Consider the following 15756-nt stretch of genomic DNA (forward strand, 5'->3'; position numbering starts at 1 on the left):
ATTGGGAGACTTGAAATTACGGGTGCCCACCCCGTTTATTGAAAGAAGAACGGGAGCCTACCTCGTATTGTGGCCCCCAAAAGAGGGAAGATTGCTGCCGCTGCCGCCCGCGGCCCGCCTGGTTGTGGGCGGGGCTGCTGGACGGAAGCGGAAGTGCGGCCGGAAGCAAGGAGAAAGCTGGAGCCTGCCTCACAGGGCTCCCGTATGCCGGTGGGAGCCCTGCTCAACGCCCGGTGGAAGTACTGACGGTGAGGCGGCCCCCCTGTCACCGAGGGATGTGTTTAGACTCGTGAGAGATTGCATAATGTGTTTATGCTGGTGAGGATGGCGCAGGATATAATTCACGCCTGATGTGACTGTGCATAATGTAAAGTTATGTTACAGGTTGAGGTGGAGTACAGTGATTACCAGTGGCTACGGGTTGTAGGTTTATGATCTATTTTTACTTGTACCAATTTCTGCTAAGTGTTGATCCTGACAGTGGCCCACGTGGCCCTGTCCTGTGTAAATAATCCCTTGTGAATATTGCCCGTGCCAGTTGGCACAATGTATATTGTGTGGTTACTATCTGATGTGTTTTGAGAATACAAAGGCTATTTTTATATAACCTTGTGTGGAGTTTCTTTTGTAGTGTGCCTGGGATGTTGTTGCTGTGTGCGTGTGCAAATGCTTTACACATTGCCTCCAGGATAAGCCTGACTGCTCGTGCCAAGCTACCAAGGAGGTGAGCAGGGGTTATCTTTGCCATGTAACTCCCTTGCCCTGACTCGAGTGGTGGTTTCTGCCTGGCTTTGGCGCAAGCCTTAGACAAGCAGAAATCCCAGTTCTAACACCATTCATCTCACACCACAACATTCCAAGCAGAGGTCAGAATGAACTCATCCACTTCTATGCATCCATCCCTACATTAGAATCGGTCACGGGCACCTATTTTTCATTCCATTTCATTTTCAATTTGTGCGTAACCGCAGCAACAATACATGACAAGAGCACAACTCTGATCATCATGCACAACATATACACAACCTTAGTAGTCCGTGTAACAAACACGCTCAGTCAAAAGTGCTGTCAGAGACAGGACAGGAAACCGAAACCGGTTCTGTCAAACTGCTCGGCAGGCTGGGGGGGTGGAGGGGTGCTAGTGGAAAGCACCTCTCCCATCTCACCATTGCTGCTTTTGTTGTGGGGGCCGATATTGCTGCAAAACCAGCCCCCGGTAACAAAACCAGCAGCCCTGGGTCCGAAACTGGCCCCCAAACTCGCAGCCCACTGGGGAAATGCCCAGTACCAGCTACAGCCAGTCCCACCCTGGTCAGAGAGCAGCGAGCTTCAGTGTCTCATCTCGTAAAGAGGTTTAAACCTTGTAGAAAAAAATTAAAATATCATGCAATATACCTAAACCCTACAGCCCTATATGGGAAAAGTAATCGAAACTCAGAGATAGACATATTTGTGTTAACATGAGCTATCCTCGCTTTCTATAACTTTGCAGACTTTATACTCCGGCTCTGATTCCAAGTTGCGTTTTTCACTTCGATTACGGCTCATTTGGAAGTCTGAGCACCGATCAGATTCTGAATTATGTATCTATAACCATGCTCCGACATTTTCCCTTGGCAGATTTCAGAAAGAAAAACCATGGGTAAATGTATTTGGGGAAAATGCTCATAAATAAATGCAGTACTCGGTGCAGTAAATGCTGATTTGATGTAATGCCTGATTCTGAAGCGTGGAACTTGGAAAATTACATTTTCTGCTAAATAAGCGCAGCAGGGAAGCAGCCTTTATCAGGTGCTGTAATTAACACCAAAATTCTGCAGAACTCAAAATCAGGGTTTAAATTCCCATTTCTTTCTTTATGCATGTGTTACAGTGATATTAGATAGATAGATAGATAGATAGATAGATAGATAGATAGATAGATAGATAGATAGATAGATAGATAGATAGATAGATAGATAGATAGATAGATAGATAGATAGATAGATAGATAGATAGATAGATAGATAGATAGATAGATAGATAGATTCAAAACAGAACTCCCTGGTTAGGGCCACAACTCATAACTTGTGCAGCAGCTATGCAAACCATAGCTCGCACACCAAATGTTAAACGAGGGTCCGAGAGCTCTTGCTGATGGTTCTTGGACTATAGGGGCTGTTCTAAGGTCTGCAAACCTGGTGGCATAATGTTAATTTTTTTAATTTTTAATAAATAAATAGATAACACGGGGTTCCCTTTGGAGTCCTCTACCTTAGTCAATGGGCCAGAGGATGCTGCCTCTGCACTTTATATAACTTCATTTTGTTTCAGGAGACCAGGACTAAGACCCCATAATGACAGCTGCGATATTTCTGTTCATATTACAGTCAGAGTGCTTTGGATCCATGCACCAAGCTTTGGAATTTTTTCCCAAAAGGGACAATGGGAGAAAAAGCTTATTATCCAATTGGATTTTATATATATATATTTTTTATTTGAATCTTTCAGATATTTCGCAAAACCAGGTTCATATCACTGCCATGAACTAGCAGTCCAGGTAAGTCTATCCTCCAAAGCTTGATTGACAGGCTGGCTCAATTTGAGGCCTACAAAACCACTTTTTTCATGCTAATTTCTCAAAAACTACTGAATGGATTTACACCAAACTGAGGAAAGGTATTTCTTGAGCAAAGTTCTGCTTTCATGCCAAGTTTGGTGTAATGCGGGCAGCTTCCTCTGAGAATTAAAATGGGAAATATTAGTATTTTTATTTTTTGTACTCCGACCCCATTTGTTTTGTCCCCAGTTGATGGATGAACATGTCTCTTGCCATGCCAAACCCAAATGGGTAAATGTTTTTCTTTTTAAATTTGAAAGACTCATGAGTGCTGCAGCAGATTTCATATTTCAGATTCACAATCTATGGAAGAAGCTTGTTCTACAGAAAATTACACACACTTTTGCATAGGTAATTTTGTAAGATTTGGAATCCTTTCTACGAGGGAGCACTTGGGTATTTTGCTTACCATCACAGATCACTACATTTATGTGTTTGAAGGGAAGGCCTTTGCTATTATTGCTTTGAAAATTGGGCATTGGAAAGGAACAGACTGGTACTTCATGTATGATATAAATGGACCACACCATGAGTGTTCACGGGGAAGGTTGTTGCAGAAAATGGAGCTAGGGATGTAAATCTAGATCTATATTAGTTCATACTTTACATTTCAACTTTGTACAAACATACTACTGGAAAGAAATTTGGATGGGGGAATTTAGTGTGTCAGTTGATGTAATTGTCATATTGACACTTTACCAAAGGTGCATTTAGAAAAAGGAGGCAAGTATCACCAAGGCCTCTCACGAGAGAAAAAGTCACTGGAGTTGGCTGATTTCCTTACACCTCCTAATTGTTGCAATAATTGCCATTTATTGTTTTCACTGGTTTTATGGTGCTCATTAACACCCCATGGATGCAGCACAGGTAAATCATTTCAGAAGAAAGTTGAGCAGAAGTGTAGTCTTGAAGTTCATCTCTTACTGATATCTTTGAATCATGGTCTAGCATAGGTTGGCAGCAGAATACTGGAGTCCTAGACTTAGAGGAAATGTTACCAAACCATACATGTCTACAATTTGCACACTGCAACCAGCACTAATTTATTGCCTGGAAAACTGTGCAGTAATGGCCTTTTTGAGAATTGTTGAAATGGAGATACTTTCCTATAGCCCCCTCGCCCTGGAGCATATGTGCACAGAATACATATATCTGTGTTCCCCTGTTTCAGCGTTATTGGGTTATGTTAATTTGTAAAGAGCACTATCATGCGGGAGGGACACTAAGCAGGTGGGAGTCTAGCCTTCCCTAGGGCGGGTAAGGCTATTCGAAGAGCCAGGTCTTTAGATTCTTTCAAAACTCAAGAAGGGGAGGATGAGGCTCTATGAGAAGGCCCGGCCTCTGGATCCGTTTCTGTGTATGCATGGGAAATGTGCGAGTAGGAGTCCAGCTGAGCGGAGGTGTCTGGAGTATTTGTGGAAGGAGATACAACTGTTTAGGTAGGCAGGGTTGACGTTGTGCAGTGCCATGAAAGTATGGGTGAGGAGTTTGAACATTGCATGTTTGTGTATCGGGAACCAGTGGAGCTCCATGAGGGGCGGTGGGATGTGGGTTCTGCGTGGGAGGTTGAGGGTGAGTCTGGCTTCCACGTTTCAGATGGTTTGAAGTCTTATGGTGAGTTGCTTGCTGATTCTTGCTGGTTGCTCCCATAGTCTATCTTGATGGTGACTGCGGTGTGTGTGTCAGTCATTTGGGTGTTGCTCAAGAGACATTTGAAGTTTTTCCTCAGCATCTTGAGGGTGTGGAAGCAGGATGATGTGATGGCATTGACTTGCGCTGTCTGTTCAATTTGTTGTCAATCATGATCCCCTAGTTACTGTCATCGGTACTGGGGGTGGGTGTGGGTCCAAGGCTGAGAGAGAATATGAGTTGCATGTCATCAGCATAGGAGATGATGTTAATGTGCGTATTGAGGACCCTGGTTACAAGGATCTTGTAAGCTTTAAAGAGTGTGGGACTGAGCACCACTCTTGTGGCACTCTGTAGATCATTTTGGGTTTTCTGATGACTATGGGGCAAGGCTGACAGCTTGTGTTCTGCCTACGGGAAGGAACATATTCACTGGAGAGCGGGTCCTTGGGTACCAATAAATCCACAGGCATCAGATAAGGATGTCATGTCAAATGTTGCAGAGTGGTCCAGGAGAATTAGGGTCCTTGTGTCTCCTCTGTCCAGGATCATGCTTAAGTCATCTTTGTTGCAGAATTTGCTGAAATTGGTATCTATGGAGAGGCAGTACAGTGTAACAACAGCACTCCACTTGTATAGGTACTGCATCACTGTGTCTTGCCTTTTCAACCTAGTGTAGTTTGGCAGCAGAATACTTGTGAATCCTAACTATATTGTGAAACTAAACCAAGGCCTCTCAAATGCAGTATTACTCTGAGCATAACAAGTTACCTATACAAAAGCGTTACACAAGGAAAACACACTTCTTTGTGCACAACATGTTCCAGTTTGAAAATAAGTGTGTACGTCACACTTTGTTCCTGTAATTAGTATAAATGTTTAGGATCACCATTACAGAGAATGTGGACTTTCTTCCAGAATTAATCTGAAGAAATTAGTAACAAAAATATGCATTTTATAAAACACATGCCCCATCCAACAAGTGGGTTTGACACGGTATGTGATGTGGGTCTTTGAAGAGAATGGAAAGCTGGTTGTTATAATGTATGTTATTATGAGGTACTTTTACTTTTTATATCGGAGTGACGTCCTCACTTGGACAAAGCACCAGGGGCCTTATTTATGAAGGCCTTGCGCCGCCGGTGCGTCACTTTTTCCCATGTTAAAAGTGACGCACCGGCGGCGCAAGGCCTTCATAAATAAGGCCCCAGATTGGTGGCTTTCTTCATGGATGTAGCTCTATAATGCATTGCATACGAGAACTGCTCAACACGGGGTGCTCATATTAGCAATGTTGTTTTTAAGATAGCCTAGATTCATGGCAAAGCAATTAACATGTTTTAATATCACCAGCTGAGGGGCATTCATTCTATCCGGAGGAATAAACAATTATCTGGAATTAAGCCTGTCTCTTGTCACGTCGTACACCCGACCCAGGTGTGTTCACCCACTAAGCTCATTTTTTTGCAACTTGTGCATGAGTGCAGCCCCAAACAAGCATATGTTGCAGCCAGCCGCGGCCGGTGGTGGGAATACCTGCCGGGCGGTGACGTGGGGAGGGGGAGTGGCAGGGTGGGGGGTAGTAATGTATGGATTACGGAGTTTAACAGGTAAGTAAACATATAAATAAATAAAATGAATTTCTTTGCGCGCACTGCATCGCATTTGGTGATGCAGTGCACGTAACGAAATTCGTTTTATTTATTTATATGTTTACTTACCTGTTAAACTTTGTAATCGATACATTACTACCCACCACCCTGCCACTCCCCCTCCCCACGTCACTGCCCCGCAGGTACTCCCACCACTGGCTGATAAGCAGACTAATCTTACCTTCGGTCACAAATCAGGCAAGAGCATTGTCTGGACATGCAATTTTCCTGCCAAGACAAATTTAAACGACAATTGGCAGAAACAAGCTAACATTCTGAAATAACTTTACCCAAACTGGTGTAATGTACTATGCACTGAAATCTGTTGGAACTGCTCGCTACTTCATTTCTTTAAACCCCTCCTTTAAAACTCTTTGTATGTGGCTTATAAACATTCTAAAATATACAAAACATGTTTGTTCTAATAGCACTGGGTTTGTCCAATATGTTTAAAATGCACAGTTTGTGTCTATTTTGTTGTATTGGCTCTGAGATTAACCCCGCCCCAAACTGCTTGAAGTATTTGCCTCGCCTTAGTGTGTCAGCGCCAGGGCTGGACTGGGAACCACAACCGGCCCTGGCACAGTGCACGGCTGCGCACCTCCCCCTCCCCACTCGTGGGGGGGTTGGAGGTGCCGCCGAGCTCTTTGCCGGGGCCGGTTTTCGGGCGATTTTGGTACAGGGCTTATTTTGCAGCTATGCTGCAAAAACGGCCCTGTAACAAAAACGGCTCCCCGGGGGCCCAAAACCGGCCCCCACCCGTGCGACGCACCGCGGGATTGCCCGGTGCCCGCTATGGCCAGTCCAGCCCTGCGCAGCGCCCCTCACAAGTTCAAATCTAGTTGCGCCCCTGTACCACCCCCTTACCACTCTGCTACTGAATGGGCATAGCTTATTTGCTATATTTGTTGTTTATGTGATGCTTGGATTTTTCACAGTCTTTATGACTTCAGTAGTGTAAAATTGATGGAAGCACCCTACTCTGGAAATTATTCCAGCATCACTGAGGATATTATTGAATGTATACAGCAAAGATGCAGTGGACACATAGGGCTGTTGAGCTGAAAACACTTTTGTGCCTACTTTGCATTTTTTCTGTTTGTGTTTTTTCTGAGTACGTCTCCAGAGGGGGCGCTGATTGGTTCTGACAGTTCCTCTGAGTGGCATTTAGGATTCCCTGCAGCCTGCTCTCATGCATGTTTCAGAGGCTGTGAATAGAACATCTAGGGCTGCCACCCACCCCGCCCCACCTCCTCCTCCTTATGTCAGCAGAATGCTAAAGGGGGCGGGGTGGAATGTTTGTGCCTGCCGAGAGCCCAGCACCTGCCTCTGCACTTGGAGCAAATTCAATTAAAGTGAGTTGTGAAGGTAAATTGAATCCAAGAGCCAGACTCGCTGTCTCCAGCACTTTGCCACCGGTACCTACATTCACAACTGACAATTGCTCAATTGCTCTGAGTGCTTTTTATCTATTAATGAGTATGCTGTGTAACAACTAATTGTGCACATACAGCTGATGCTGCACACATACAGGATTTATAAGATGTGGTGTAGATGTATTTGTCAAATTTTGATGTACTTTCAAAGCTAGGATGCCCTCCTGGGTGATAACATGCTTTACAGATCTCCATAACACAACATAACTTACCATAATGTTAATGTCAAGAAAATCTTAAACACACATTCCAGTGATTGACAAATTAACTGGAGTGTCAAATATGTAATTAAACTGGCTGCCTGTTTGTGCATGCCCCATGTACACATAACAATCTGTTGCCGCTCTACTGGTGACATCTAGATCTGTCGTACTTTGGGGCAGATTTACAAGCCCCATGCGCCGTCGGTGCATCACGTTGCGTGACGCACCGGTGGCACAGCCTGCTAAGGGATATTTAGAAGCACAGGTAAAGTCACCCTGCGTGACTAAACCTGTGCCTGTAAATATCACCCCTGTTCACGCAGCACTTTGCGTGTTAGGGGCGGGACATGGGTGTTGCTGTCGGTGTTCCCGCGCAACACCCCTGTCCACTGATGCATTTCCAGATTTACGAGAAATCGTAAACGTGGAAATGCGTCAGTTTGCTGTGCCACCATAGGGGTGGCGTAGCCAAGCGAAACGAGGAGAAATGTTTTCATTTCTCCTCGATTTTTCCTCTTCCGATGCGTGCTGCATTCTACAGCGTACATTGAAAGAGGAACATGCCTGCAGTGATTGCTTTTGTGCAAGAAGGGGCCCCTTCCTTCACAAAAGCAATCTCCCCATGGCGCAGGCATCCTTGCAAGGGTCCCTGCGCCGGCGCATGGCACCTGTTTCTGCGCCAGCGTTGGTGAGAGCACAGGAATGCGACATATCATTGTAGATATGTCGCATTCCTGTGCTCTGAAAGTGCCGCAGCGTGGCTCAGCCAAAGAGCTTGCGGTGACGCGCTGCAGCACTTTCTTGTAGATCTACCCCTATAGATGTAGCTCTGGCGGATCTGCCAATTGCTAAGAATTAGGAGATGGTGCCTCTGACACCCACCCATCTTCTGCAAGCTCGCTAAACGAATGCTACAGTTGCAGATTGACTTTCAGGGGCCAGACATCTGACAGAGGCAGCAAGAAGATTGGAAGGACTTCAGAACTTTGTTAATGGAAATTAAGCTTGATTTTTACATGTAAATTACTCAAAAGGATATATGATTTTCAGGCAATTGTGGAGTGAAGTTGATGTAATTTTATAATACTTCGAGGTCTACTAATGCACACAAAATCAGGCACAAAGCACATCACTGGATGCTCGGTAGGCAAACATTTGTGCCACATAGGATGCGGGTACTACAGATGCAGTGTGCCACACTCAGTAAATGCTTGTATAAAATGCTACATTGAGAGATATAACATCAGTTTTACGATTTGTGTCACAACGTGATGCCTATGTATGCTCTTCTAACAGTTAAGAGCAATCCAAAACTTTCTGTGCTGCTAATAATTTGATGATCAATATGTTGACATGCTTTGGGCGCCTCTCATGGATGCCAGAGTATTTTACAAAAATGACAACTTCTCACGGATGGCTATGCTAGTCATAGGTACTCTTCGAGCATGTAAATGATTATGCCAAACACCAAGCTTGGTATTACACGTCTTTATTTCTTAGCGTGTGACCAATAACTGAACATTCTACATCATGAATTCTATCAACCACGCCCAAACACTTGCTTCACTGTTCTACGGAGACACCAAAAGTGTCCCGTCAACTCTGAGAGCCTGATTACGAGTTTGGCAGATGGGTTACCCCATCACAAATGTGATGGACATCCCATCAGCCATATTTAGAGTTCCATTATGTTCCATTGTATATATTGGAACTCGTAATACGGCGGACGGAATATCTGTCACGTTTGTGATAGAATAACCCGTCTGCCAAATGCGTAATCAAGACCTAACTCACAAGACGCTAAATCTACCCCTTTGTTAAATGAAAAGTGCAAATACATCACAACTCTTTTATAGGTCATTTTGATGCTCGAATCAATTGCCTAGATCATGCCATGTGAGGCTGTGGAGATACAAGACAAGTGTCCAGATTGGCACTGGTGACAGAGACACAGGTGCAGTCATTGGGCTCTCAGGATTCTCAGGTGGAGAAGTCTCCCTTCTGACATCTGGAGTTGGCGAATGGCGAGGCAGTAGCTGCAAATGAGAAAACAGGAGAAATTCACAAAGGATAAGAGATTTTATACTTTAGAACGAGCATATCCATATTTAGGAGAGAGCTTCTATAAACCAGACAATCAGCAAGGGGAAGGAAATTATAATCAACAGAGAATAAATAATTTCTCTGACTCCTCGGACCCTGAATCTGAAAACGAACAAAACTATCATGAGGACGACCATTATAATCCTCAAAATGGACGTAGAAATTTACGCCAGCCTTTTTTAGGGTACCGAGGAGCGAAGCGGGGGCGGCAGAGAGTGCGCTTTCAACCGTCATCCCGTGGACATCAAACATATCAACACCCCATGGAAGCACAACCCCAGCACTATCTGGAAACCCGCAGCAGGCAATATCAGAGACATTGGATGTGATACCGATTTTTAACCTCTCCAAACATAATCTGGAACTCCCAGACATATCTTTACTTTCAAAAGGTTTAACATTTGTCCCACATGCCAATGTAAACTTATTTGAACTATACCAAGATATACACTCTTTTTTCAGAAAAATAAGGCTTAAAAAATTCTTTATGGACAGAATAGAATTAGATCATGATAACACTACTAATAACATTGTAGCCCTGCCTTCAACATTCACACCCTCACTGGACCAACTTGGCCCGGAGGTGGCGATGTTTGAAAAAGTTGTTTTAGCAAAATTAGATTTAGCCCTTAGATATGTTCCCAAATCAAAATATAATATCTCTAAAGAGGAACATGATTCCTTACTCAATCTAAAGAATAATAAATCTCTGACAATAAAAGGCAGCGATAAGGGAGGCGGCATAGTCCTCATAGACTCCACTGCATATGAAGAAAATATGCTAAATATGCTGAACGATCCCTTGTTCTATAAAGTAGTCACAACTAACCCGATAGATAAGGTAGTGAGGAAGATTCAGCAGACAACAAAGAGAGCATTGGATGGGAAAATAATAAATAAAAAAGAGTATGAATTTTTAAACAAATCACAAGGGAAACTAGCATGCATTTATGGTCTTCCCAAAATGCATAAAGATCAAAAGAACCCACCCTATAGACCCATAGTCTCAACAATTGGCACTCCAACGGAAGCTCTTTCTAAATATGTAGACAATATACTGAGACCATATATATCACTCTCTCCATCGTATATTAAAGATACAGGAGAAATGATTGCAAAGGTGGAAAACCTCAAATTTAATGGCAACAGGGATCTATTAGTTACGCTTGATGTGGAAGCATTATATAGCAACATCCCACAGAAAGGAGCATTGGATGTCACTATGTGGTTTATAGATTTACATCAGATTCCGTGTAACAAACAATTTGTTTATGAGTGCCTTTCAATAGTACTGCAGGAGAATGTCTTCCAGTTCGGAGACTATATGTATCAGCAAATCAAGGGCATAAGCATGGGGGCAGCCATGGCTCCTTCCATAGCAAATATATACATGGCCCTTTTTGAGGCGCGTAACATATACAATGAGATGGCCCCTTTCTATGAGTCTGTTTCCCACTGGTTTAGGTTCATTGATGATATCTTTTTTATCTGGACCAGTGGGGAACAGACTCTGGGAGAATTCCTGGAGTGGGTCAATCTGGCTGACGAAAATCTTCGTTTTACTGCCCACGTCAACACCACCAAGGTTGAGTTCCTGGATATATATATCCAGAACAAAAACAATGCATTGGAAGTGGACCTATACTCTAAGCCCACATCAAGAAACACCTTGCTCCACTTCTCGAGTTTTCACCCTAGGAGTCAGAAGGATGGAATTCCCTTCTCCCAGTTCCTCAGGGTGAGACGGAACTGTACAAATATTAAAGACTATGACAGGCAATCAGGAAAAATGAAGCAAAACTTCCTTGACAGAGGATACCCTCACCGCCTAGTACGTGAGGCCTATAAGAGGGCCCGATACTATGACCGGGATGCACTCTTAAGACCAAAAAATGTAACCCAGGAACCAAAATTAGTGTGTGTCACACGACACTCAACACTAAATGCAACTATCAGACAGATAGTGAATGCCAATTGGCATTTACTAAATCTTGAACCATCTGCACCAAAGCTTAAGAAACCGATGTATGCACATCGGAGAAATAAGAATTTAAAAGACCTTGTAGTGAGATCAAGATATTCTGGCACCTCTGAAAGACCCCCATTTGTACAGAAATCTATACAGGGTGTAAACCCTGTGAAGGGTACTTCAAGATGTGGCTCTTGCCACTCCTGTGATGGCATCATATCAGGTCAGAATTTTCAACTGAATGGATACAATATTGTAGCGAATGATCTATGGACATGCAATACCAGCAATGTAATTTATTTGCTCGTATGCCCTTGTAACTTAGGATATGTGGGCGAAACTTCAAGAACAATTAAAACCCGGTTAACCGAGCACAGGTCAGCGATTAAAACTAAGAAACTGGCTGCCCCGATTGTTTCGCATTTTATAGATTTTAAACATGCCCCATCAGAAATACGGTGGCGCATATTGGAAAAGATCCATATACCAAGCACGAAGGGAGGAGAGAAAATAAGAAAAAAACGAGAAGTCTTCTGGATTTTTTCCCTCAGGACCTTCAGCCATGGCCTTAATAATGATTTGCCTTGGCAAAATGCAATCCTATGATAACTGTTATAGATCACTCGAAAAATATGCCATCTGTAAATAAGGCCTTCCCTTTATAGATTATTCGAAGAATAGGCTATTTGTAAATAAGGCCTTCCCCTTTAAGAACCTAGGTGTGACGTAAACCAATGGTAATCGTCCTTATAAAAGAACGTGTAAACTGCAAATCAGGGCTGCTCTTTTTTGAATACCTGACCGACCGGCAGGGTATCCGGAATCATCTGTACCCTCGTGTAGCTTTCCGGGTAAGAGACCGCGGATCCTGTGTAGTTTAAAATCGACTTTTATCTAGACTTCATTTTGGTAAATACTAAGAGTCTGTACCTTTGTTATTAGGAGTAACGTGCGGTTGGCACTACAAAAAATAGATATCAAGACTCAACCGCCGTATACTCAGAAACCGGATCACGAGTGGATAACGGCTATGCTTAAGAACAGCGCGCAAATAGAAATAGGTAAGCGGCAAGACTAATAGTGAAATGTATGTACATTCTTGGTTTATGTACATTCGCCCCCTAGGTAACTAGTAATCGGTATGTGAGAACGTTATCCCACTGATTTGTAATATCACGTCTAGGCAGACTCCACTATGTTTAAAGTAAACTTGCATAAGTGAGGAATGGAATAGAGATACTAATCAGGCTGCTCCTCCATTTCTTATTAGGAGTTTGTGTGAACGGCAGTAGAACATAATTGAAAGCACCACGCGTACGTCGAATATATTTTTAAATCAAACCACGTGATAAGACTGGTACCCCGAATTGATATCGCTCTATTATATTTAGGTAAGTAGCATTTAGAAATTTGGCCGTAGGTAGTGTGTTAAAACAAGTAGCGCAACTGAACCTCCGCTGACTGTACCTTTATTTTATATTGTCAGGACTCTATCCAATACACCAGTTTTTAGTCGCGGTACCAGATTGATAAAAACAGACCCCAGAAGAAGAACGTATCAATAAGCTTCTTTAGGTAAGATAGCTACAAACATGCCTCTACTTGAAAACAAGCACGAATTACTTTTGTCAAAAATTAAAACATATGCTCTCATTCATAGGTTATTATCATCTGCTTGAAACTTATAAATCCAGGTTATGAATGTTCCAACGGAACTAATAATATACATGCAAGGTGAGCGGCTATGTGCAATTCCCTTAGTGGATCCACACAGTCTTAAAAAGGAATTTAGACCGTCCACGTATGGCTTACCCGCATGTTAATTTGTCTTTTTAGAAAATTGTTAATAAGATATCAAGGTTGGAACTCGATGACGCAGCTCCTATACAGCCGTAATACAGCCTGAATAATAGAGAATAATATTGTCTCTGTACATGAGTACAATTTTAGGTAAGAGAATGAGATGTATGAAATTAATTCTTGTTTTAGATACTCTTAGATACTCAGAGTATATTATGTTATGGGTACTGAATTAACCTTAAGATATTAGCCGATATGAGTATGACATATATTTCCAATATCAGGGGCATGAAATGAAGGAATGCACGAATTGCTACCTCTTTTTTTTTTTTTTCTCTCTTTTTCTATCCTTTCACTTTCCTTGAATCTAATATCTAGTAGGGTCTATCTTAGAGCCGAAGTTACATGCAAACAGAGACAATTGAAATGATTGAATGTAACATATAACATGGAAAATAACCATCAACTATATCATTTAATTCAATAGCATGGGAGTATTCCCTTCTGATGCAAAAACATTTAAGAATGATGTGATTCGAAAGGTGTCAATTTTGTATCTTTGTAAATGCACGAATTCTTTGTATTTTATCCCATGTTTGCATGTACAGAAAACTATATAACTTGGTCTAGAAAACTTGCATATGCATAGGTGGATAACAATTGTATGTAAAAAGCGGTACATCATACATGTATGAATAATGGTTTAACCAATAGAAATTTGTAACAAACTTAAACTAGCTTAGCAATATTATTTCACGATAGGAGGATAAATTAGTAAAAATATTGTTATGATCTCTTTTACAGAAATTGGATGGTTATTGTCCTGAGGAAGACATATTCTTTATGTCGAAACGCGTCGACCGGATGCCATCTAAAGCTCTTTTTAATTCTTTTTGTGAATACATATGTATCAGTATAGGATTTTTTTATTAACTTTGACCAATGCACTGACTTTTATTGTTGCTTTTTTTTAACCAAATTAAAAATGTATATTTTTTAAACTGCACTAGTTTGTTTGTTTGATCTATTGTGTTATTGCTTAAATATATGCCTGGGAGTGTTACTCTACATATAGAGACACAGGTGCAGTCATTGGGCTCTCAGGATTCTCAGGTGGAGAAGTCTCCCTTCTGACATCTGGAGTTGGCGAATGGCGAGGCAGTAGCTGCAAATGCAAAGAATCTTATGTAATGGACTTTTAAGGACGGTGAGCTGTCACCATGTGTCCCTTACTAGTCGCAACCCTTAGTGGGTCAGCATCAAAATGAGCATCAGACTTTCATTTTGTTTCTGTCTCACAAGAACTCGGTCTCCTTCATTAAAGACAGTGTTCCTCACACATCAGTGTTTGTCTGCATAGGTCTTCATTTTGTATTAGTGACGTGAATGTAATGAAGTTCATCATCATAAATCACTCTTTTAGTGGTCCATTGTTGTAACTTGGTCTTCGTGGAACTCCCAAACATAAGGGATGCAGGACTTTCACATGTAGTTGAATGGAGAGCAGAATGAAGAGTTTAAGCTTTTCTAGTACACACACTGAACAGTCTTTTTTAGGGTTCACATAAAATTATCAACATCACCATTTGCTTGTGGCTAGAAAGGTGTGTTTTTCTGATGCTTGACATTCAGATGAGTAAGAAAGTCTCTGAATTCTTGGCTGTAGAAGAGTGGGTCATTGTCAGACTTGAGAATTGAGGAAACCCCCTATGTTTCAAAAATACCGTCTAGCCTCTAGGTGACTTTTTCCTGAATGATCTCAAGGGAAAACAAGAATACTCATCAATGATTACCATTAGATGATGTCCATTGTCAAGGGGTTCAAAGAAGTCAACAGTGATTCTCTCGCACACATGCTTTGGAGGATCACACATGTTCAATGGATTCTGGGTTATTTTGGGAGATAAGTAGTTGCCGAAATGACAGGCCTTTAATTCCCTTTCAACTGTTTCATGAAGATGAGGAAACCAAACTCGGTCTCGGAGGAATTATTCCACGATATCCCTCATGTGCCACTTCAATGACTTGCTGTCTTAGACTCTCCCGGAAGATGATGCTTCTCGAACCTCGTAAAATGATACCTTATTGGGTAACAGAAAGTTAATCTTTCACATTTTTGAAATTCTGATATTCACTGTCATTTGCAAGAGGTCGAGTGTGCTGTTCCCCGGATTGATGTGCTATAATGTCCTTGAGTATTAGCAAATCACTGTCTGTAGTCCTGGCCGCAATGCTTTGTTCCACTAATATAGTGGCAGGTGTATTGGACTTCACAATGAAGTTAATTTAGGCTTCAGCCGTTGTGGAAGTGGTACTATGACACTGTACTGGCACTAGTCAGCAAGGTTTTTATCTTTCCCGGGTC

General features: G+C 42.2%; 1 long non-coding RNA gene across 1 annotated transcript; it reads left to right on the forward strand.

Annotated features, from left to right (window-relative positions):
• The first annotated feature begins 12899 nt into the window (after window positions 1-12899).
• LOC144819269 (uncharacterized) lies at window positions 12900-14437 on the forward strand. Its single transcript, XR_013607253.1, has 4 exons — window positions 12900-12982; window positions 13252-13325; window positions 13428-13541; window positions 14196-14437. It is a non-coding gene; the product is annotated as an uncharacterized LOC144819269 (long non-coding RNA).
• Window positions 14438-15756: the final 1319 nt, after the last annotated feature.

This window comes from Lissotriton helveticus, chromosome 2_1 (assembly GCF_964261635.1).
Source record: "Lissotriton helveticus chromosome 2_1, aLisHel1.1, whole genome shotgun sequence".
Taxonomy (NCBI): Eukaryota; Metazoa; Chordata; class Amphibia; order Caudata; family Salamandridae; genus Lissotriton; species Lissotriton helveticus.